At 50.3% G+C, this 22,721-nt stretch overlaps 3 non-coding genes across 3 annotated transcripts; all 3 read left to right on the top strand.

Moving 5' to 3' along the window:
- The first annotated feature begins 6,615 nt into the window (after positions 1-6,615).
- Positions 6,616-6,806, top strand: LOC115460782. Its single transcript, XR_003940573.1, has one exon. It is a non-coding gene; the product is annotated as a U2 spliceosomal RNA (small nuclear RNA).
- Positions 6,807-15,771: 8,965 nt separating this feature from the next.
- LOC115460784 lies at positions 15,772-15,962 on the top strand. Its single transcript, XR_003940575.1, has one exon. It is a non-coding gene; the product is annotated as a U2 spliceosomal RNA (small nuclear RNA).
- Positions 15,963-19,950: 3,988 nt separating this feature from the next.
- LOC115460780 lies at positions 19,951-20,141 on the top strand. The gene has a single exon (XR_003940571.1). It is a non-coding gene; the product is annotated as a U2 spliceosomal RNA (small nuclear RNA).
- The last annotated feature ends 2,580 nt before the right edge of the window (positions 20,142-22,721 follow it).

The raw sequence follows: 22,721 nt of genomic DNA, 5'->3' as shown, positions 1-22,721 counted from the left end.
CTGAAGCTCACTGACTTTACGAGCTGAAGTATCTGCCACCAAGAAAATGACCTTCCAGGTCAAGTACTTCAGATGGCAGGAATTCAGTGGCTCAAAAGGAGGTTTCATCAGCTGGGTGAGAACGACATTGAGATCCCATGACACTGTAGGAGGTTTGACAGGGGGCTTTGACAAAAGCAAACCTCTCATGAAGCGAACAACTAAAGGCTGTCCTGAGATCGGCTTACCTTCCACACGGTAATGGTATGCACTGATTGCACTAAGGTGAACCCTTACAGAGTTGGTCTTGAGACCAGACTCAGACAAGTGCAGAAGGTATTCAAGCAGGGTCTGTGTAGGACAAGAGCGAGGATCTAGGGCCTTGCTGTCACACCAGACGGCAAACCTCCTCCATAGAAAGAAGTAACTCCTCTTAGTGGAATCTTTCCTGGAAGCAAGCAAGATGCGGGAGACACCGTCTGACAGACCCAAAGAGGCAAAGTCTACGCTCTCAACATCCAGGCCGTGAGAGCCAGAGACCGGAGGTTGGGATGCAGAAGCGCCTCTTCATCCTGTGTGATGAGGGTCGGAAAACACTCCAATCTCCACGGTTCTTCGGAGGACAACTCCAGAAGAAGAGGGAACCAGATCTGACGCAGCCAAAAAGGAGCAATCAGAATCATGGTGCCTCGGTCTTGCTTGAGTTTCAACAAAGTCTTCCCCACCAGAGGTATGGGAGGATAAGCATACAGCAGACCCTCCCCCCAGTCCAGGAGGAAGGCATCCGATGCCAGTCTGCCGTGGGCCTGAAGCCTGGAACAGAACTGAGGGACTTTGTGGTTGGCTCGAGATGCGAAGAGATCTACCAAGGGGGGGGGCCCCACTGCTTGTTGATGTAATACATGGCAACCTGGTTGTCTGTCTGAATTTGGATAATTTGGTGGGACAGCCGCTCTGAAAGCCTTCAGAGCGTTCCAGACCGCTCGTAACTCCAGAAGATTGATCTGCAGATCGCGTTCCTGGAGGGACCAGCTTCCTTGGGTGTGAAGCCCATCGACATGAGCTCCCCATCCCAGGAGAGACGCATCCGTGGTCAGCACTTTTTGTGGCTGAGGAATTTGGAAAGGACGTCCCAGAGTCAAATTGGACCAAATCGTCCACCAATACAGGGATTTGAGAAAACTCGTGGACAGGTGGATCACGTCTTCTAGATCCCCAGCAGCCTGAAACCACTGGGAAGCTAGGGTCCATTGGGCAGATCTCATGTGAAGGCGGGCCATGGGAGTCACATGAACTGTGGAGGCCATGTGGCCCAGCAATCTCAACATCTGCCGAGCTGTGATCTGCTGGGACGCTCGCTGGGCGAGAAGGAGACAACTGTTGGTGCCATAGTAAGAAAATGGAAGAAGTACAAAATGACTGTCAATCGACAAAGATCTGGGGCTCCACGCAAAATCTCACCTCGTGGGGTATCCTTGATCATGAGGAAGGTTAGAAATCAGCCTACAACTACAAGGGGGGAACTTGTCAATGATCTCAAGGCAGCTGGGACCACTGTCACCACGAAAACCATTGGTAACACATTACGACATAACGGATTGCAATCCTGCAGTGCCCGCAAGGTCCCCCTGCTCCGGAAGGCACATGTGACGGCCCGTCTGAAGTTTGCCAGTGAACACCTGGATGATGCCGAGAGTGATTGGGAGAAGGTGCTGTGGTCAGATGAGACAAAAATTGAGCTCTTTGGCATGAACTCAACTCGCCGTGTTTGGAGGAAGAGAAATGCTGCCTATGACCCAAAGAACACCGTCCCCACTGTCAAGCATGGAGGTGGAAATGTTATGTTTTGGGGGTGTTTCTCTGCTAAGGGCACAGGACTACTTCACCGCATCAATGGGAGAATGGATGGGGCGTGAGCCGTCCGAGAATCCAGCAGAGCTCCTATGAATTCGAGTTTCTGCACTGGGAGAAGGTGGGACTTTGGATAATTTATCACAAACCCCAGTAGCTCCAGGAGGCGAATAAGTCATTTGCATGGACTGTAGAGCTCCTGCCTCGGATGTGTTCTTCACCAGCCAATCGTCGAGATATGGGAACACGTGTACCCCCAGTCTGCGAAGTGCCACTGCTACTACAGCCAAGCACTTCGTGAACACTCTGGGCGCAGAGGCGAGCCCAAAGGGTAGCACACAGTACTGGAAGTGACGTGTGCCCAGCTGAAATCGCAGATACTGTCTGTGTAGGCGTCCTTCAAGTCCAGAGAGCATAGCCAATCGTTTTCCTGAATCATAGGGAGAAGGGTGCCCAGGGAAAGCATCCTGAACTTTTCTTTGACCAGATATTTGTTCAGGGCCCTTAGGTCTAGGATGGGACGCATTCCCCCTGTTTTCTTTTCCACAAGGAAGTACCTGGAATAGAATCCCAGCCCTTCCTGCCCGGATGGCACGGGCTCGACCGCATTGGCGCTGAGAAGGGCGGAGAGTTCCTCTGCAAGTACCTGCTTGTGTTGGAAGCTGTAAGACTGAGCTCCCGGTGGACAATTTGGAGGTTTTGAGGCCAAATTGAGGGTGTATCCTTGCCGGACTATTTGGAGAACCCACTGATCGGAGGTTATGAGAGGCCACCTTTGGTGAAAAACTTTCAACCTCCCTCCGACCGGCAGGTCGCCCGGCACTGACACTTGGATGTCGGCTATGCTCTGCTGGAGCCAGTCAAAAGCTCGTCCCTTGCTTTTGCTGGGGAGCCGAGGGGCCTTGCTGAGGCGCACGCTGCTGACGAGAGCGAGCGCGCTGGGGCTTAGCCTGGGCCGCAGGCTGTCGAGAAGGAGGATTGTACCTACGCTTACCAGAAGAGTAGGGAACAGTCTTCCTTCCCCCCAAAAATCGTCTACCTGTAGAGGTAGAAGCTGAAGGCTGCCGGCGGGAGAACTTGTCGAAAGCGGTATCCCGCTGGTGGAGCTGCTCTACCTCCTGTTCGACTTTCTCTCCAAAAATGTTATCCGCACGGCAAGGCGAGTCCGCAATCCGCTGCTGGATCCTATTCTCCAGGTCGGAGGCACGCAGCCATGAGAGTCTGCGCATCACCACACCTTGAGCAGCGGCCCTGGACGCAACATCAAAGGTGTCATACACCCCTCTGGCCAGGAATTTTCTGCACGCCTTCAGCTGCCTGACCACCTCCTGAAATGGCTTGGCTTGCTCAGGGGGGAGCTTGTCCACCAAGCCCGCCAACTGCCGCACATTGTTCCGCATGTGGATGCTCGTGTAGAGCTGGTAGGACTGGATTTTGGCCACGAGCATTGAAGAATGGTAGGCCTTCCTCCCAAAGGAGTCTAAGGTTCTAGAGTCCTTGCCCGGGGGCGCCGAAGCATGCTCCCTAGAACTCTTAGCCTTCTTTAGGGCCAAATCCACAACTCCACAGTCGTGAGGCAACTGAGTGCGCATCAGCTCTGGGTCCCCATGGATCCGGTACTGGGACTCGATCTTCTTGGGAATGTGAGGATTACTTAGTGGCTTGGTCCAGTTCGCCAGCAATGTCTTTTTGAGGACATGATGCATGGGTACTGTGGACGCTTCCTTAGGTGGAGAAGGATAGTCCAGGAGCTCAAACATTTCAGCCCTGGGCTCGTCCTCCACAACCACCGGGAAGGGGATGGCCGTAGACATCTCCCGGACAAAGGCCGCAAAAGACAGACTCTCGGGAGGAGAAAGCTGCCTTTCAGGGGAGGGACTGGGATCAGAAGGAAGACCCTCAGACTCCTCGTCAGAGAAATATCTGATGTCCTCCACCTCTTCCCACGAGGCCTCACCTTCGGTATCAGACACAAGTTCACGGACCTGTGTCTGAAGCCGTACCCGGCTCGACTCCGTGGAACCACGGCCATGGTGGGAGCGTCGAGAGGTAGACTCCCTCGCCCGCACCGGCGAAGCTCCCTCCGCCGACGTCGTCGGGGAGCCTTCCTGGGAGGCTACCGCAGTCGGTACCGCACGCGGCACCGATGTCGGAGACCTCACCCCGGGCAAGGGGCCAGCCGGCGCCTCACTCGACGGTACCGGTGGCGCAAGTACCCCCGGTACCGGAGGGGAAGGGCGCAACACCTCTCCCAGAATCTCTGGGAGAATGGCCCGGAGACTCTCGTGCAGAGCGGCTGTGGAGAAAGACGTGGAAGCCGATGCAGGTGTCGATGTCAGAGTCTGTTCCAGGCGTGGAGGCTGTTCCGGGCTGTCCATAGTGGAGCGCATCGACACCTCCTGAACAGAGGGTAAGCGGTCCTCTCGGTGCCGATGCCTACTGGGTGCCGACTCCCTCGGCGACCCAGAGCTCTCGGTGCCGATATGGGAAGGGGACCGGTGTCGATGCTTCTTCGACTTCTTGGGACGAAGCATGTCACCGGAGCTTCCCGGCACCGACGAGGAGGACGTAGAATCCAGCCGTCGCTTCCTTGGGGCCGAGGCCGAAGAAGGTCAGTCTCGGGGGGGCTGTACCGCAGGAGCCCTCAGGGTAGGGGGAGACCCACCCGAAGGCTCACCGCCACCAGCAGGGGAATGGACAGCCCTCACCTGCACTCCAGTCGAAGCACCACCGTCCGACGACATCAGCAGAAGTGGAGGTCCCGGTACCACCGACGCCGACGCAGCCTTCCGATGACTCAGCCCCGATGCAGAGGGTCGATGCCTCAATGCACTCGATGCAGTCGCGGCCGAGGACGGAGGTCTAGACGCTGTCGACATCGATGCACTCGATACTCCCGGTGCCGATGCCGACGAAGAGCCCGAGAACAAAACGTTCCACTGGGCCAATCTCGCTACCTGAGTCCGCTTTTGTAAAAGGGCGCACAGACTACAGGCCTGCGGGCGGTGCCCAGCCCCCCAGACACTGAAGACAAGACGCGTGCCTGTCAGTGAGCGAGATTACCCGGGCGCACTGGGTGCACTTCTTGAAGCCGCTGGGAGACTTCGATGACATGGGCGGAAAAATCGCACCGGCGAAATCAAAACTCGTAATTGCGGCGGGCACCAAAAAGAGGGGGAGAAAAAAATTAGACCCGAGGCCTGAAAAGGGTCTACCCCGAAGACGAAAGAAAACTTACCGGGGCAAAAACTGGAAATAGCGGAAAGGGAAAAAGACCGAAAAGGTCCTCTTCCGAAATCCTTTTTTTTTTTTTTTTAAACGCGAAAGTCAAAAAGAGATGCGCGAGGTCGACTTAAGGGGCGCGAACAGCGTAACACGACCGTACCGAGCGCGGACAAAAGAAGACTGGCCGGCACAAGCCGGTTTCGGGCGGGAAGACGGCCGCGCATGTGCGGTGCGCATGGGCTCGCGAGGACTAGCAAAGGCCTTTGCTAGTGAAGATTCTGATTGGAGGGGCTGCCGTGGACGTCACCCATCAGTGAGAACAAGCAGCCTGCTTGTCCTCGGAGAATCATTTGTATTATTTCTAACTAATATTGGACAGTAAGTATGTTTTCAATGAAATGATTTGACTATACACCGTATTGGCCTTGAAGAAGCCAACCAGATGATCAATGTGGAATAATGAATTAGACGAGTAATATCTGGGGATAATCAGGTTAATACCACGTTTTTTTTTTCTGTTCACTGTTTAATTGATTTCCTTGTCTTGTTTCACTCTCCAGATTTAGTGGTCTAAGGAAGAGAATAGAATTACCTGACTGAAATAATTCCTATATATTACTTTCTCTGTATTTCCGGCAAGTTGTTTTATCGCTTGTAAAAATTTTAATGGTTATAAATAAAAAATTAAAAAAAAAACCCCCACTGATGCTAGTCCACAGGTAATTGGCTCTAGCATTGACGATAGGTTCTATCGCCTGTGAAAGAGCAGATTTCCTTTCTGGGCATTGCTCCCAGAGTTAAAAAATGACTACAAATAAACTTGATTAGCTCTGCCACATCAGCATCTAAAAGCTATCAACCAAAGTGTTACATTTGCAAAGGTGAACTAGCTGCTGATGCTATTATAGCACAGAAAGAAGCAGGAATAGGGCTCTTTCATTCAGCTGCTGTAACAGAACTTGGAACACAAAATCTGGACATCTCTGACTCTCCTTATAGTTCAGCTCAAGGAAAGAAACCAGGCAGAGGCCCTGTTGTAACAGGCAGGAAGTGATCTGTAGTGCTTATGTAAAAGTAGTTACATAGTAGATGACGGCAGAAAAAGACCTGCACGGTCCATCCAGTCTGCCCAACAAGATAAACTCATTTGTGCTACTTTTGTTTATACCTTACCTTGATTCGTATCTGCCATTTTCAGGACACAGACCCTAGAAGTCTAAGTCTGCCCAGCACTAGCCCTGCCTCCCAACCACCGGCTCTGCCATCCAATCTCCCTTAAGCTTAAGTAGGTGGGGTTATGCAAATATCAACAACTCATCTGAGACTCAGAGAGAAGAGTAACAGAAAAATTAATCTGGAAGGAGAGTACAGCTGGCTTTCATTGGAACTATTTGAAAAATAATCACTTATAGACCAGGAGACTTGTGGCATATTGTGGAAGAAAGTGAAAGGATTAAAGTCTTTGTTCTGAGAGATCACTTGGCAGTAATACCAACTGCTCTGCCCTGACCTTAAAAGGGAAAAGAAACAGAGGGCTGCTCAATAGCAACAATCTGCAGTATCGCTTCTCGGCCTTTTGGCTAAGATCAAGTGTAGTATCTGTTCTTATCAGTTTAATATCTGATATGTCCCTTATCTAGGGACTATATATTAAATTGATTTTTGGAACAGGGAGATGGAATAGGAGCTTGCTTCATCCACTCCACGCATCAACCTGGTATTGCAGTATCTCCAGGAATGGTGCACCCGTGCCCCCCCCTCCCCCATAACAGTGTTATAAAAACAGATAAAGAGTGTGATAATGTTAATTGTTACATAGCACTCATGCATGGTTTTCTATGTATACACAAAGCAAGTGTTTTTCATACAGTGAAACTGCTTAGCTGACAGTACACAAGGCACAACAATTGTGTCGTGCTGGAACAGTGTAGCATGAATAAAGCATACTATTAACTCTGACCATAGGGGGGTACTTATTGGGAGAATTGTGCTTGGGAGGTCCAAAAAAAAAAAAGCCCCTGACAGAGCACAGGATACCCCTAGCTCCCCACACACAGCACCCGACACTTGACACTTCCCTGATCTATCGCTCCCTGACCCCCCCCCCCCAAACAGAGAGGGCTGGACCCCCCCCTCTGGTGTGCTAGTGCCCCTCTGGTACCCTCCCCCCCCCATGTAACTCTAATGATGAGGAGGGAGTAGCACTCCCTCTTTCAGCACTGCATCCAAAATGGCAGCATCCCAGCACCCTGCCCAGTGCATCCTGGGCTGCAGGCTTTCCTACCATATAAGAAACTCACTTATATGGTAGGGAAGCCCCACCCAGCACATTATGCCACCATTTTGGAGGCAGAGCTGATGGAAGGAGGTTGTCTAGAGGCACATGGGGGGGGGGGGGGGTCGGAAGGGGTGCTAGACCACCTGGGGGGCCTAGAGGTGCTGTCGGGGGGGGGGGGGGGGGGGGGGGGGTTGATGTCAGAGGGGGTGTTGGGGAATGTTAGACCACTAGGAAGGTGTCGGGTGCTATGTTGGGGGCTGGGGGTGTTGGGTGTCTAGTAATGTGTGAGGGGAGGGGGGTGTCAGGTCATCTATCGTCGGGTGCTACAGTGGGGGAAATAAGTATTTGATCCCTTGCTGATTTTGTAAGTTTGCCCACTGACAAAGACATGAGCAGCCCATAATTGAAGGGTAGGTTATTGGTAACAGTGAGAGATAGCACATCACAAATTAAATCCGGAAAATCACATTTTGGAAAGTATATGAATTTATTTGCATTCTGCAGAGGGAAATAAGTATTTGATCCCTCTGGCAAACAAGACCTAATACTTGGTGGCAAAACCCTTGTTGGCAAGCACAGCGGTCAGACGTCTTCTGTAGTTGATGATGAGGTTTGCACACATGTCAGGAGGAATTTTGGTCCACTCCTCTTTGCAGATCATCTCTAAATCATTAAGAGTTCTGGGCTGTCGCTTGGCAACTCGCAGCTTCAGCTCCCTCCATAAGTTTTCAATGGGATTAAGGTCTGGTGACTGGCTAGGCCACTCCATGACCCTAATGTGCTTCTTCCTGAGCCACTCCTTTGTTGCCTTGGCTGTATGTTTTGGGTCATTGTCGTGCTGGAAGACCCAGCCACGACCCATTTTTAAGGCCCTGGCGGAGGGAAGGAGGTTGTCACTCAGAATTGTACGGTACATGGCCCCATCCATTCTCCCATTGATGCGGTGAAGTAGTCCTGTGCCCTTAGCAGAGAAACACCCCCAAACATAACATTTCCACCTCCATGCTTGACAGTGGGGACGGTGTTCTTTGGGTCATAGGCAGCATTTCTCTTTCTCCAAACACGGCGAGTTGAGTTCATGCCAAAGAGCTCAATTTTTGTCTCATCTGACCACAGCACCTTCTCCCAATCACTCTCGGCATCATCCAGGTGTTCACTGGCAAACTTCAGACGGGCCGTCACATGTGCCTTCCGGAGCAGGGGGACCTTGCGGGCACTGCAGGATTGCAATCCGTTATGTCGTAATGTGTTACCAATGGTTTTCGTGGTGACAGTGGTCCCAGCTGCCTTGAGATCATTGACAAGTTCCCCCCTTGTAGTTGTAGGCTGATTTCTAACCTTCCTCATGATCAAGGATACCCCACGAGGTGAGATTTTGCGTGGAGCCCCAGATCTTTGTCGATTGACAGTCATTTTGTACTTCTTCCATTTCCTTACTATGGCACCAACAGTTGTCTCCTTCTCGCCCAGCGTCTTACTGATGGTTTTGTAGCCCATTCCAGCCTTGTGCAGGTGTATGATCTTGTCCCTGACATCCTTAGACAGCTCCTTGCTCTTGGCCATTTTGTAGAGGTTAGAGTCTGAGTGATTCACTGAGTCTGTGGACAGGTGTCTTTCATACAGGTGACCATTGCCGACAGCTGTCTGTCATGCAGGTAACGAGTTGATTTGGAGCATCTACCTGGTCTGTAGGGGCCAGATCTCTTACTGGTTGGTGGGGGATCAAATACTTATTTCCCTCTGCAGAATGCAAATAAATTCATATACTTTCCACAATGTGATTTTCCAGATTTAATTTGTGATGTGCTATCTCTCACTGTTACCAATAACCTACCCTTCAATTATGGGCTGCTCATGTCTTTGTCAGTGGGCAAACTTACAAAATCAGCAAGGGATCAAATACTTATTTCCCCCACTGTATGTTGGGGGCTGGGGGTGTTGGGTGTCTAGTAATGTGTGAGGGGAGGGGGGTGTCAGGTCATCTATCGGGGGTGGGATGGGGATGCATGCTGGACAGGGATCTCCATTCTCTCCAATGCCCTGCAAACCCTAACGCCAGCTCTGAGCTGGTGTAGGGTTTGCTGCAGGAGGGGGTGTTGGGGAATGTTAGACCACTAGGAAGGTGTCGGGTGCTATGTTGGGAGCTGGGGGTGTTGGGTGTCTAGTAATGTGTGAGGGGAGGGGGGTGTCAGGTCATCTATCGGGGGTGGGATGGGGATGCATGCTGGACAGGGATCTCCATTCTCTCCAATGCCCTGCAAACCCTAACGCCAGCTCTGAGCTGGTGTAGGGTTTGCTGCAGGAGCAGTGTCCTTGTTTGGCACACTGCCCGCTGAGCATTTGGGAGGAATAAGTAATGCCCTGTTTAGCATGCATTTGCTTTCAGAGCTGGCCAGCTGATTATCGGGCAGGCGCTAGTAGGGCGCTATTGACCTCTAGCGTCTGCTTTTCATTATCTGGGCATAAGCAATGCTCAAAAGTAGATGTGGGTGCTAGAGGCCATTAGTGCCATATTAGCGCCTGCATTTACCCAGGGCCGTGCCTAGGGTCTCTGGCGCCCCCCTGCAGACTATCTTAGAAACAAACTGCTATACATTGCAAAATAAGATAGCAGATGTAAATTCTCAAAGTGGACATATTCAAAACACTAAAATGAAAATAAAATGATTTTTTTCTACCTTTGTTGTCTGGTGACTTTCTTTTTCTGATCATGCTGGCCCAGTATCTGATTCTGCTGCTATCTGTCCTCTTAACTCCATTTCCAGGGCTTCCTTTCCATTTATTTCTTTCCTTTCCTCCTTTCTTCTTCATTTCTGGTCCTCAGCTTCTGCCTATTTTCTTCATCCATGTGCAGTTTATCTCCTCTCTTCCTTTTCCTTCATTTCATCTCCTTCATCTCTCTTCCCTCCCCTCTATGTCCAGCAATTTCTCCTCTCTCCCTGAGCCCTGCCTTCCTATCCATGCTCCTCTGTCCCCTGCCCCCTCCATTCATCCTATTCCAGCAATTCCCCTCTCTCCCTGAGCCCTGCCCTCCCAATCCATGCCCATCCATGCTCCTCTGTCCCCTGCCCCCTCCATTCATCCTTTTCCAGCAATTCCCCTCTCTCCCTGAGCCCTGCCCTCCCAATCCATGCCCATCCATGCTCCTCTCTCCCCTGCCCCCTCCATTCATCCTTTTCCAGCAATTCCCCTCTCTCCCTGAGCCCTGCCCTCCCAATCCATGCCCATCCATGCTCCTCTGTCCCCTGCCCCCTCCATTCATCCTTTTCCAGCAATTCCCCTCTCTCCCTGAGCCCTGCCCTCCCAATCCATGCTTCTCTGTCCCCTGCCCCCTCCATTCACCCCATCCAGCAATTCCCCTCTCTCCCTGAGCCCTGCCCTCCCAATCCATGCTCCTCTCTCCCCTGCCCCTCCATTCATCCTTTTCCAGCAATTCCCCTCTCTCCCTGAGCCCTGCCCTCCCAATCCATGCTTCTCTGTCCCCTGCCCATCCATTCATCCTTTTCCAGCAATTCCCCTCTCTCCCTGAGCCCTGCCCTCACAATCCATGCTCCTCTGTCCCCTGCCCCTCCATTCATCCTTTTCCAGCAATTCCCCTCTCTCCCTGAGCCCTGCCCTCCATCCATGCTTCTCTGTCCCCTGCCCCCTCCATTCACCCCTATCCAGCAATTCCCCTCTCTCCCTGAGCCCTGCCCTCCCAATCCATGCCCATCCATGCTCCTCTGTCCCCTGCCCCCTCCATTCATCCCTATCCAGCAATTCCCCTCTCTCCATGAGCCCTGCCCTCCCAATCCATGCCCATCCATGCTCCTCTGTCCCCTGCCCCCTCCATTCATCCTTTTCCAGCAATTCCCCTCTCTCCCTTCCATGACCCCCCCCCCTCGCATCCATGCTCCTCTCACTCCCATGTCCCAGTTGGCCTGGCCTGGCCCGCTCTCTTCTCCCCTCCCCCTTCGCATCCATGCTCTCGTCTCTCCCCTGCCCTCCCGCTCCCATTGTTCAACTGCCCGCCCTCTTCTCTCCCCCCAACATCCCTTTTCTTTTTTTTTCTTTTTAAATTTACCTCCGTGGCAGTTCCGGCAGCGCAGCGTCAGTGAAGGAGGCGGCGCTGCGCTCCCGACGTTTCTAGCCTTCCCTTCGCTGTGTTCCGCCTTCTTCTGACGTCATTTCCTTGACGTCAGAAGAAGGCGGAACACAGCAAAGGGAAGGCTAGAGACGTCGGGAGCGCAGCGCCGCCTCCTTCACTGACGCTGCGCTGCCGGAACAGCCACGGAGGTAAATTTAAAAAGAAAAAAAAAGAAAAGGGATGTTGGGGGGGGGGGGGGGGGGAGAAGAGGGCGGGCAGTCGAACAATGGGAGCGGGAGGGCGAGCGAGGTGAGCATGGTGCGGCGGCGCCCCCCAGAAGGGAGCGCCCCCCTGCCATGCTTACCTCGCTTACCGTGTTGGCACGGCCCTGCATTTACCTGCTTGGAGTTGGGCAGTTTCAGGAAGGAAGCCCATATTTGGGCAAAGAGCATCTCCTCTGATGGGGGCAGCCATCTTGGATCAGCTGCACATGTCTCAGCCTATTTCCTAAACTATTTAAAGCCCTGCCTCCAGTCCTTCCATGCTTTGGCTTCTATTTGCGTAGAGGTCGTGGTCTACCTCTGTGTTCCACAGCCGGCTATCAGTGTTTTCCTGTGTACCTGACCTCAGACTGCTCCTCGACTACGTGCTGTGTTGCTGCCTGCCCAGACCTTCGGACTGCTTCTTGACTACACGCTGTGTTGCTGCCTGCCCAGACCTTGGACTGTTTCCTGTTTTTGCTGCATCACTGATTCTTTGCTCCGGGACTGTGTCTGCTCGCCCGCCTGTCGGGTCAGTGGCCGTGCAACCCCGCCGGTTCCGGAAGTCCTGGTGGCCGCCGGCACTTGGGGGCTCAACTCTCGGGGAACGGCAGTCGCTTCCCAGGTGAAGCTAGGGGTTGTCTGGCTGCCTGACCGAGTGCGGTGTCCCTCCATCTTTGCCGTGCTCAGTCGGGGCACAAGGGTTCACATCCCCAGTCTTAACACCCAACCCTGATGGCTTCACAAATCGGTTCTACAAATGTCTTGGTAAAATCTTAGCCCCGTACTGCTGAGAATTTTTAATACGATAGAAGGATATCCTCAGCTCCCCCCTATATAGCGGTTGGCTGTAGTTACGGTCTTACCAAAACATGGTAGGGACCCTCAATGCTGTAGCTCCTACAGGTCAATCTCTTTATTAAACTCTGATTATAAACTATTCACAAAAATATTAGCAGCTTGTCTCAATGTCTGATACCTTTTTTGGTGAATGAAGATCAATTAGGCTTTATACAGGAGAGGCAAACCTTTGACGATGTTCAGAGGATTATTTGATTTCCAGGGCTCGGACAGGAGCGGTCCCCAATGCTGCTGATATCGTTGGATTGGGAGAAAGCGTTCAAACACATACATTGGCTGCTCCTGTTCGCTGTCCTGGAAAGAATGGGTTTTACGGAGGGGGGGGGGGGGGGGTGTCTATAGTGGCTCCAGGTCCTATATAAACAGCCGCAGGCTTGCATAAAGCTTAACTGGACCTACTCTTCTGCCTTTACGCTGTACAGAGGCACCAGACAGGGGTGTGTTTTGTCACCCCTGCTCTTTGCCTTGGTTATTGAATGACTGGCTCGGGCCATTTTGAGCACAACCTGACATTAGAAGCATTTGTTGTGGGCAGGCAGAACAAAGTCATGCTGTTTGGTGACAATATTCTTTTGACCTTGACAGAGCCACACATATCTTTAGCAGGGGTTACTAGGGAATTACAGGGCTATAGTCAAGTGTCGGGTTGTAAGGTAAACATGACTAAGTCAGAGATTTTGAATATCACTACAGACCCCCCCCAAAGGGTGGCCTCTTTACAGCGTCAATTTCCATTTCAGTGGGCTTCCCATTCTATCAGATATCTGGGAATTCAAGTGACTAGGACCCTGGAGGGCCTTTATGTGGCTAAAGTTATTTGATGAGCTGGAACATTGGGAAGGTTTATACCTCTCGTGGAGTGGTTGCATAGCTGCCCTTAAGATGATGATATTGCTCAAACTCCTCTGTCTTTTCATGACTCTACCACTTTCCCTCCCAAACCTATTTTTTTCTGAGGCTGCAACATAGAGCACTCTCTTTCATCTGGAAAAAGTCAAGCATGCTATGCTTTATCAATCTAGACTGCAGGGGGGCATGGAAGTTCTGTGTTTCCTTCTGCCCAACTCCATATTCTGGCTGAATGGCTATCTAATTCATCAGAATCCTGGGTGGCTGAAGAGCACAGCTGGTTGTCCTCTCACCCGTTCTGGGCACTAATTTGGCTTGAGGGTGGCAATTCATGGCACTCCCCTGCTGCTCTAGGACCCTTTACAAACTTAGGAACACCTGCGGAGTGCGGACTAAGTACTTTTTTTTTTTTGTTACATTTGTATCCCGCGCTTTCCCACTCATGGCAGGCTCAATGCGGCAGGCAATGGAGGGTTAAGTGACTTGCCCAGAGTCACAAGGAGCTGCCTGTGCTGGGAATCGAACTCAGTTCCTCAGTTCCCCAGGACCAAAGTCCACCACCCTAACCACTAGGCCACTCCTCCACACTTCACTGGGAGACTATTTTTTTTTTACGTGTCCATTTGTAGGCACAGAGGTTTTGCCCAGGGATCATGGATCTCACATACTCCATATGGGTGTGGCAGGGGCTTCGCTTCTTAGCTCAGATATGGGAAGATGGTGAGATCTTGTCATTCAGTGAACTTCAAGAGGAATATGGGATTCCCTCCAGACATGAATATCAATATAGGCAACTCAGATTATATTCACAGTACAGCCCAGGGTGAACTAGGCTTAGCAGAAACGCTCTTAGATCAGGCATTACTTGGGGGGGGGGGGGGATGAAATGTGTATCTCGTCTGTATGCTGCCTTGTTATTATTTGATTCACCATTTTTGCACTGTATTGCTATATGGGAGTTAGATTTAGGGACCACATGAGCTTAGCCAATGGACAAAATGTTTTAAATATTTGCTCAAAGTTTTTGTGGCAAGTAATATTATGGAAAATTGTTATAACATTTTATATCATTAGTACTATACAACACAGTGCATGGCTACAATGTTTGGTTCTAGGATGGGATTATGCTAGTGAGGATGTGGTGGACCTACCCCAAAGTGCAAAACTATTGGAGAGATATTTTACAGTGGATCCGCAACATACTTCAGGTTACATATCCAGCAAAGGCAGAACATTGTTTGCTTCATTTCAAACCACTTGGGATAAAAAAAGAAACTTAACTACCTACACTCATTTTTGTAGTGGGCAAACTCACTGTGATAGCGGTGTGGAAACAACCCACCCTTCCAACAACCATGACTATATATACCAGATGACACAGCTGACGGCTATACAGACTGGGGACTGGTTAACTTTCAAAAGACATGGGATCCATACAGTGCGTGGAAAATGGATACCACTGGATGGGGGCAGCCCCCCCCCCCCCCCAAGCCTGTCACTACCATTAAGCCATGAACTCAGGGTTTTTAGCTGCGAGGACTTCACTATAGCTAAGCCCTCACTTATGAACATTTCAGTTGCTGGGGTGGAAGGGGTCTAGTTATTTGTGGTATATTGGATATCGAATCTGTTCTTCTGTTCTTGAGCTGTTTGGTTGTTATGTATCTGTTTTTGTTTTGCTTAATAAAAAAAAAAAAGGAAGGTTTAAATAAAGATTCTGTAGTGTCTTCCCTCACGTCTTGCCTAATTTTTTATTCCTGTATGTTATTTTACAAACGAAAGAGACGGGGAGGAAGAATTGAGATGCAGAGACAGAGTGTAAAGAACGTCTCTTCAGTTCCCTTTAAATTATTCTCATTCACCTTACCCTCTTTCCCATCCCCCCTTTATGATTCGCTTCTTTTGATGAAACTGAAGCTCTCAGCATTTGCTCTTCCTCACATTAAAGTTAATTTGCTAGTCTGCCACTGGCTGCAATTATGTATTATGTCCAATAAAAAAAGGTATCATCTTATTTTCTTTTCCATGTTTTATTTCTATTGGTTACCTTTAAAAGTGGACTAACAGGGCTACCACACCTCTCTGCCCTTGAAGAGAGAGGAGGAGGAAATGAGTTGGCAGTGAAAGAATCGGAGAAGTGGGCAGGCTCATGCTAATTCTGAGGAGTGATCTGACACCCACACAGACAAGACAAGTAAGAAAAATTCAGCTGGAAAGAGCATATAGCCAGCTTTGATATGATTTATCTGAAAAGCAGCTATGTTTAAAACCTGTAAGACTAAGGGGTTAAAGTCTTTGTTTTGAGTAGCTGCTTGGTGCTGGTGCCTTAGATTGTGGACTCTCTCCCTGAGTTACAAAGAGAAGAGGATCAGAAGGTTGCTCGACACTGGGCAAGTTTCTTTATCGCTTCTCGGCCTTTTGGCTAAGATCAAGTGTAGTATCTGTTCTTATCAGTTTAATATCTGATATGTTCCTTATCTAGGGACCATATATTAAATTGATTTTTGGAACAGGGAGATGGAATAGGAGCTTGCTTCATCCACTCCACGCATCAACCTGGTATTGCAGTACTTCCAGGAATGGTGCACCCTTCCCCCATAACAGTGGTGTAAAATTAGAGAAAGAAAAGTGAGGTGAAGTGCCCCCCCACCCCCCTGGTACACAGAGCTGACATTCATGGTGCTCCCTGCTGTGAGGGGCTGGCTCAAAGAGAGGGGTTTAAAACCCCTGGGCTGAACTCGGATGCCTCTTCAGCGTCCGAGCACCAGGTGGAGAGAGAAGCGGCAGGTGCGGACCCGAAATTGCCATTGCTAGTCCGAGCGGTTGTCACTGCCCGGCGTTTGTCACTGGTGTGAGTACTCGCCTTTGCAAGTTATTCCTCACGTTAGGGTAGCGATGGGGTTGGTCTGCCGGGGCTTGCGATCTCCAATTGCGGACGAGTGGACGGCCCGTGACGCGTCTCCGCCTATAAAAAAAAAAAAAGAATCCGGTGTATCGCCCCGCGCTTTCCCCATTTGCGCGAGTCGGGTCCGTTAATTCCCGGATCATGGCCTGTAGCACCCTTCCCCCATAACAGTGGTGTAAAATTAGACAAAGAATAGCACTAATGCACTGTGAGTGTATACATACAAAGCAAGTGTTGAAACTTAACATAGAAGCAGCCTCGGCTTACCCCGGCCCCCCCCCCCCCTCCCAACAGCTGCGGCCTGTTGTGCCGAGATTACATGCTCTAGCACACTCAGCAAGTCATTGTTGAACAAGTCATTTCCAATGTCAGAAAGGTATGTGCCATCCCTCCAGAACATCCACCCAATCGTGTGTGATCTGCCAGCTGCCCCTGCGCGACCAAACCACGCTAGTGTTGGGGAAAAGGAGAGAGATTGTTGACAGCTCACGCTTCGCCGTCTGTATAATGTCAACAGTGGGGAGCGTTCCGATGTCATTCCCTCCGTGATGTATGACTATGGCTGCTGGGGCGGCTAGGGTGTCTGCCTTGCGTTGCAGTAGCGTGCCCAACTGGTGCCATTTCATGCCTCCAATTCCCATCCAAAGTATTTGTACACCTCTCACCGCCAGGCCTAAATGGTGGCCTCCGGGCCTTACCGCCGCTCTGTGCGCGGCCCACTTAATGTACGAATGGCCGACAATCCACATTGTATGTGACCCTGTAACATACAATAGTGTGAATGTTACAGACCTGCCGGTGGGCCCTGTTTCCCACGGGACTGCCCTCTAATATATCCCTTGTACGCTTCTGACTTCCATCTACCTATTTTTTTGATGGCTGGTGGTGGGAAGCCTAGTGATGCTGCGCAGGTGGCGGCCCCTATCCTAAAGGAATGTGTTCCGTATCTCGCTGGGTCGTGCCCTGTCTTTGTCAAACATTTGCGTAGTACTGCTGTGAATTGGAAGAGGGTGAGAGGGGTTCTATCTATGTGCACTAATAAGGGCTCACTACCTGCTGGTCTCAGCGCTAAATATTCTCTGAAGTTTGCTACGGGGCAAGTATGGAGCGAGTCCACTTGCATTAGTATGAGTGTCTGCCCCTTGCCCATCTGGTCCGTTTTTGATCTGCAGATTACTATGTGCATCGTGTTATTTGCTACCGTGACCTCGCTGATTTTTAGCCCGGTGTGTGTCGGGTTTTTCTTGGATGAGGCTACCAGCTCGCTTATCCTTAGTGCCCCAAAGAAAGCCAGTGTAAATGCCGCCCGGAAGAGTCGTGTTTCGTATTTAGAATGACACATGCTTCCCAGAGCTTGCCATATCTCCGACAACAGGTCATGCGTGATTGGTAGCCTCCAGTCTGGTCTGGCTCCGCGTTCGCGTTGCCAGCCTTCCAACAATTTTTTGATTATGAATCTATTTTTTGGGTCGCCCCACCCCGCTATCTTTGTAAAGAAGGAGAATGCTGTCAGATGTCTGGTTACTACGCTGGGGGTCCCTCCCTTTTGTTTCGCCTGTACGATGTATTCCGTGATTGCCCTGTCAGGTACTGGGCCTCTGCGCCATCCTTGCGCATGCAGGAAGGAGTATACTCTCTGGTACCCAGCTATGTAAGTCCTCCAGGTTCTCGGCGCCAAGGATTGCTTTAGTAATCTCCATGCCTCTGGGCTCCGAAACTCCATAGGTAACTGGGTATGGGCTCTCCTCTCGTCGCTGCCTGGGGTGCCAGTTTCCGGAAGGTTTCCCACTTTGAACGAGAAAGAGCGTCAGCAATTGGGTTGCATGCGCCAGGGACATGCTTTGCGCGCAGTAGTATGTTGTTGTATATACACAGTTTAACTAGCTCGCGCGCCAAGTCTACCACTAGTGGGCATCGCGCCGTGTGCCTATTTATGTCTACGACTGCTCTGTTGTCCGACCAAAATACTACTCTCCTGTTGCTGAGCTTCCCCCTCCATATGGCGACTGCCACTACAATTGGAAAAAGTTCTAAGAATGTAATGTTTTTTGTGATGTTCAGTTCTATCCAACTTGGTGGCCATCTATCCGCGCACCATTCTCCATGGAAGTAAATTCCAAATCCTACTCCACCCGCTGCGTCAGTGTAGAAGTGCAAATCTGCGTTGGATATTGGAGCGTCTAACCATACTACTCTGCCATTGAATTGCCTCAGAAACATGTCCCATACCCTGAGGTCGTCTTTCATGTCCCGTGTTAGTCTGATGTGGTGTGATGGTCTTCGCACCCTGGACATTGAGCTGGATAACCGGCGCAGGAACGCCCTACCCATGACAATTACTCTGCAAGCAAAGTTAAGGTTACCTACTAATGACTGCATTTCCCGCAGTGTGACCTTCTCTCGGCTCGCTACTTCTGCTATTAGCGTTCTTATTTTGTCACTTTTTTCGGTGGGTAGTCTAGATACCATATCGCGGGAGTCCAGCTCAATGCCTAGGAACTGCAGGCGTGTCGTCAGGCCCGTTTTTTCTTTTGCGAGAGGGATACCGAATGACTCGGCGACTGCGCGGAAATGGTTAAGTGTGGACTGGCACGTCGGCCTGCCTGCTGGCCCTATAAACAGGAAGTCATCTAGATAGTGAATAATGTTCTTGCACCCCGATGTTCTCTCGACTACCCAGTGTAGAAATGTACTGAAGCACTCAAATACGGAGCAAAATATTGAACATCCCATGGGCATACACTTATCGTAGTAGTATTGCCCATTAAATTTGAAACCTAATATGGGGAAGTTGTCTGGATGCACCGGCAGGAGTCGAAAAGCAGACTCTATGTCTGCTTTGGCCATGAGGGCTCCCCTCTTTGCTGATCCAGGGATGCGAGAGCAGCCGAGGGATATTCACCAGCCACCTCTGGACTCGGGATCGGGGTAGCAGCGCACACAGGTAAGAACACAGCTGGCCGTGGCGACCGGAAGAGGTCGACCTGGCTCTCAGCATGGGCTTTTAAGCCCCTCCGAGGCTCCTCCTGTTGCCCAGCGGGGGAGCCTCTGGCGATGGGGGCTTGTCCCTTCCCTCGCTCGCCCCCCGCTGGGCTTGGTGTGCAGGCCCGTCGGGGCACGGCGCCACGTTATTTTTGGTTCCGTGAACCCTACGGGGCACTGCGCCTTGCATGTTTACTTGCATATGGGGAGGCCCTGTACAGTGTGGTTCAGGCTTGATGTTTGTAGTATGCTTGACCTTGGGGGCCCTGTACAGTGTTATGCTGTAATGCTGCTTGCCCTTGCTTGGCCATGTGGGGTACAGTAGTTTGGGCCATCTCCATTAACACCTGGACTAACAGGGCTACCACACCTCTCTGCCCTTGAAGAGAGAGGAGGAGGAAATTAGTTGGCAGTGAAAGAATCGGAGAAGTGGGCAGGCTCATGCTAATTCTGAGGAGTGATCTGACACCCACACAGACAAGACAAGTAAGAAAAATTCAGCTGGAAAGAGCATATAGCCAGCTTTGATATGATTTATCTGAAAAGCAGCTATGTTTAAAACCTGTAAGACTAAGGGATTAAAGTCTTTGTTTTGAGTAGCTGCTTGGTGCTGGTGCCTTAGATTGTGGACTCTCTCCCTGAGTTACAAAGAGAAGAGGACCAGAGGGTTGCTCGACACTGGGCAATTTTCAGTATCGCTTCTCGGCCTTTTGGCTAAGATCAAGTGTAGTATCTGTTCTTATCAGTTTAATATCTGATATGTCCCTTATCTAGGGACCATATATTAAATTGATTTTTGGAACAGGGAGATGGAATAGGAGCTTGCTTCATCCACTCCACGCATCAACCTGGTATTGCAGTACTTCCAGGAATGGTGCACCCTTTGCCCATAACAGTGATGTAAAATCAGACAAAGAATAGCACTAATGCACTGTGAGTGTATACATACAAAGCAAGTGTTGAAACTATTTACTTGCGGCTTGATGTTTGTAGTATGCTTGACCTTGTAATGCTGCTTGCCCTTGCTTGGCCATGTGGGGTACAGTAGTTTGGCCCATCTCCATTAACACCTGGGGGGGGAGGGGGGGGTTCAAAATAAACTGAAACAAAGATTAGTCAACTTCTTATTGACACTTCATAATATGTGAACACACTTTTCATCCCTGTTATTTATGCTGACAGTGCGTAATATCTGTGAATAAAATGTATTTTTTTTTACCTCTCCAAACAAAGGTTAGTCAACTTCTTATTGACACTTCATAATATGTGAACCATACAATAATACACTTTTCATCTCTGTTATTATGCTGACAGTGCCTAATATACTACTACTACTAATCATTTCTATAGCGCTACTAGACCTACGCAGCGCTGTACACTTGAACATGAAGAGACAGTCCCTGCTCGACAGAGCTTACAATCTAATTAGGACAGACAAACAGGACAAACAAGAGATAAGGGAATATTAAAGTGAGGATGATAAAATAAGGGTTCTGAACAAGTGAATAAGGGTTAGGAGTTAAAAGCAGCATCAAAAAGGTGGGCTTTTAGCTTAGATTTGAAGATGGCCAGAGATGGAGCTTGACATACCGGCTCAGGAAGTCTATCCAGGCATATGGTGCAGCAAGATAAAAGGAACAGAGTCTGGAGTTAGCAGTGGAGGAGAAGGGTGCAGATAAGAGAGATTTACCCAGTGAACGGAGTTCCCGGGGAGGAATGTAGGGAGAGATGAGAGTGGAGAGGTACTGAGGAGCTGCAAAGTGAATGCACTTATAAGTCAATAAGAGGAGTTTGAACTGTATGCGGAAACGGATAGGAAGGCAGTTGTCACGACTGTGGCTATATTACTACTACTACTATTTAGCATTTCTATAGCACTACAAGGCGTAAGCAGCGCTGCACAAACATAGAAGAAAGACAGTCCCTGCTCAAAGAGCTTACAATCTATATTCCATGCATACACTCACCTGCCCTCAGGTGACTGAGCACCGTGGTTGCTGTGGACTGTTTTTCCTCCCTGTTTCTCAGGCATCTTCCAGGTCCCATTCCGGTCCTGATCTTCCAGCACTCCAGACTTGCCCCGATGTTTCTGCTGCCAAGTCTCACCTGTGACCTCATCTGTAATTGCCTTTATTAAGCGCCTGGTAACTTTCAGGCTTTGCCTTTGCAACAGAGGTCTTCAGATGTGCTTTCGTCTGTGCTTGTTGCAGTTCTAGCTCTGCTAGTTCTACTCTCTTCTACCTGCGCTTTAGCCTTTGTTCAGTTGTCTGTCTATGTTTGTCAGCTTTGTATCTTGTGTCTCACCTTCAGTGCCTTGTTTGTATTTGTCCTGTGTGTCTTAGCTTCAGTCCCTCCTGTCTGTTTCTGCCCTGTGTGTCTTGGAGGCTCATCTTGGAGGCATTTGGGCTTATGGAGTTCCACAGCAATCTGTGGAGCTTTGTGCGCCCGACTGCTTTGAAGATACACCTTTTAGTTTCAGTTCCTTACTGTTTGTATCTGCCTTGCGTGTCTTCAGCTTTAGATCCCTGCCGTGTGTCTCTAGCCTGTCTGCCTTCTGCTGTATTTCTCCTCCTGCTTGTATCACCCTGTCTGTCCTTAGCCTCTGCCCTTCCTGGCTGGAATCGGTCTTGTGGGAGAATCCTGAACTCCAGCTAAGCTTGCTTGTAAATCCTGAATCCAGCTCCAGTCCAGTCAAGCCAAGTCCACTCCACTCCTGCTTTTGGTTCCAGTTCAGCCGAGCCGAGTCTGCTCCAGCTTTTGGTTCCAGTTCAGCCAAGCCGAGTCTGCTCCAGCTTATGGTTCCAGTCCGGCCAAGCCAAGTCCATTCCAGCATCCGGTTCCAGGCTCAGCCAAGCCAAGTCCATTCCAGCTTTTGGTTCCAGTCCAGTCAAGCCAAGTCTCTTCCAGCAGTTTGGGTGGTTTTCCTGCTGTTGCCGGTTGCTGGCAGCAGCCCAAGGGCTCACTACTCCGGATCGTCCGTAGCGGCGTGACAGACTGCAAAGGCCATGAGCTCGGAAGAACCCCCCGCTTTGCAGAGGCTTCAGGAGCACCATGAACATATTACACAACTTATAAAAACTTTACTGAATTAACTGCACGTCTTGAACATCTACAGAGACATATACAGGAAAACGCTAATGAATTGAATTCACATGTAGAAAGACTCTCTAAAGAAATGTCCACGCGTATGGATCAACTACAGAAATGTATGCAAGTAAACTACCCGGAACCTGTGATGCCTCAAGTTTCGGCGCCTTCGGATTCGGTACCGGCTATAGTTCCAGTCATGTCAGGGGTCCAGCAATCCCAATGACTGTAGAGGGTTCCTCAACCAGTGTGAAATAATTTTTGAACTTCAGTCCCGAGACTTTCCCTCCGACAGAACCCAGGTAGCCTATATCATTTCTCTGCTGTCCGGTCAAGCCTTGGCATGGGCCTGTCCTCTTTGGGAGAGGCATGACCAGG

The sequence above is a fragment of the Microcaecilia unicolor genome, chromosome 1, assembly GCF_901765095.1.
Source record: "Microcaecilia unicolor chromosome 1, aMicUni1.1, whole genome shotgun sequence".
In the NCBI taxonomy this organism is placed as follows: Eukaryota; Metazoa; Chordata; class Amphibia; order Gymnophiona; family Siphonopidae; genus Microcaecilia; species Microcaecilia unicolor.
Note: the sequence above shows the minus strand (reverse complement) of the source record. Positions and strands in the feature narration are given on the sequence as shown.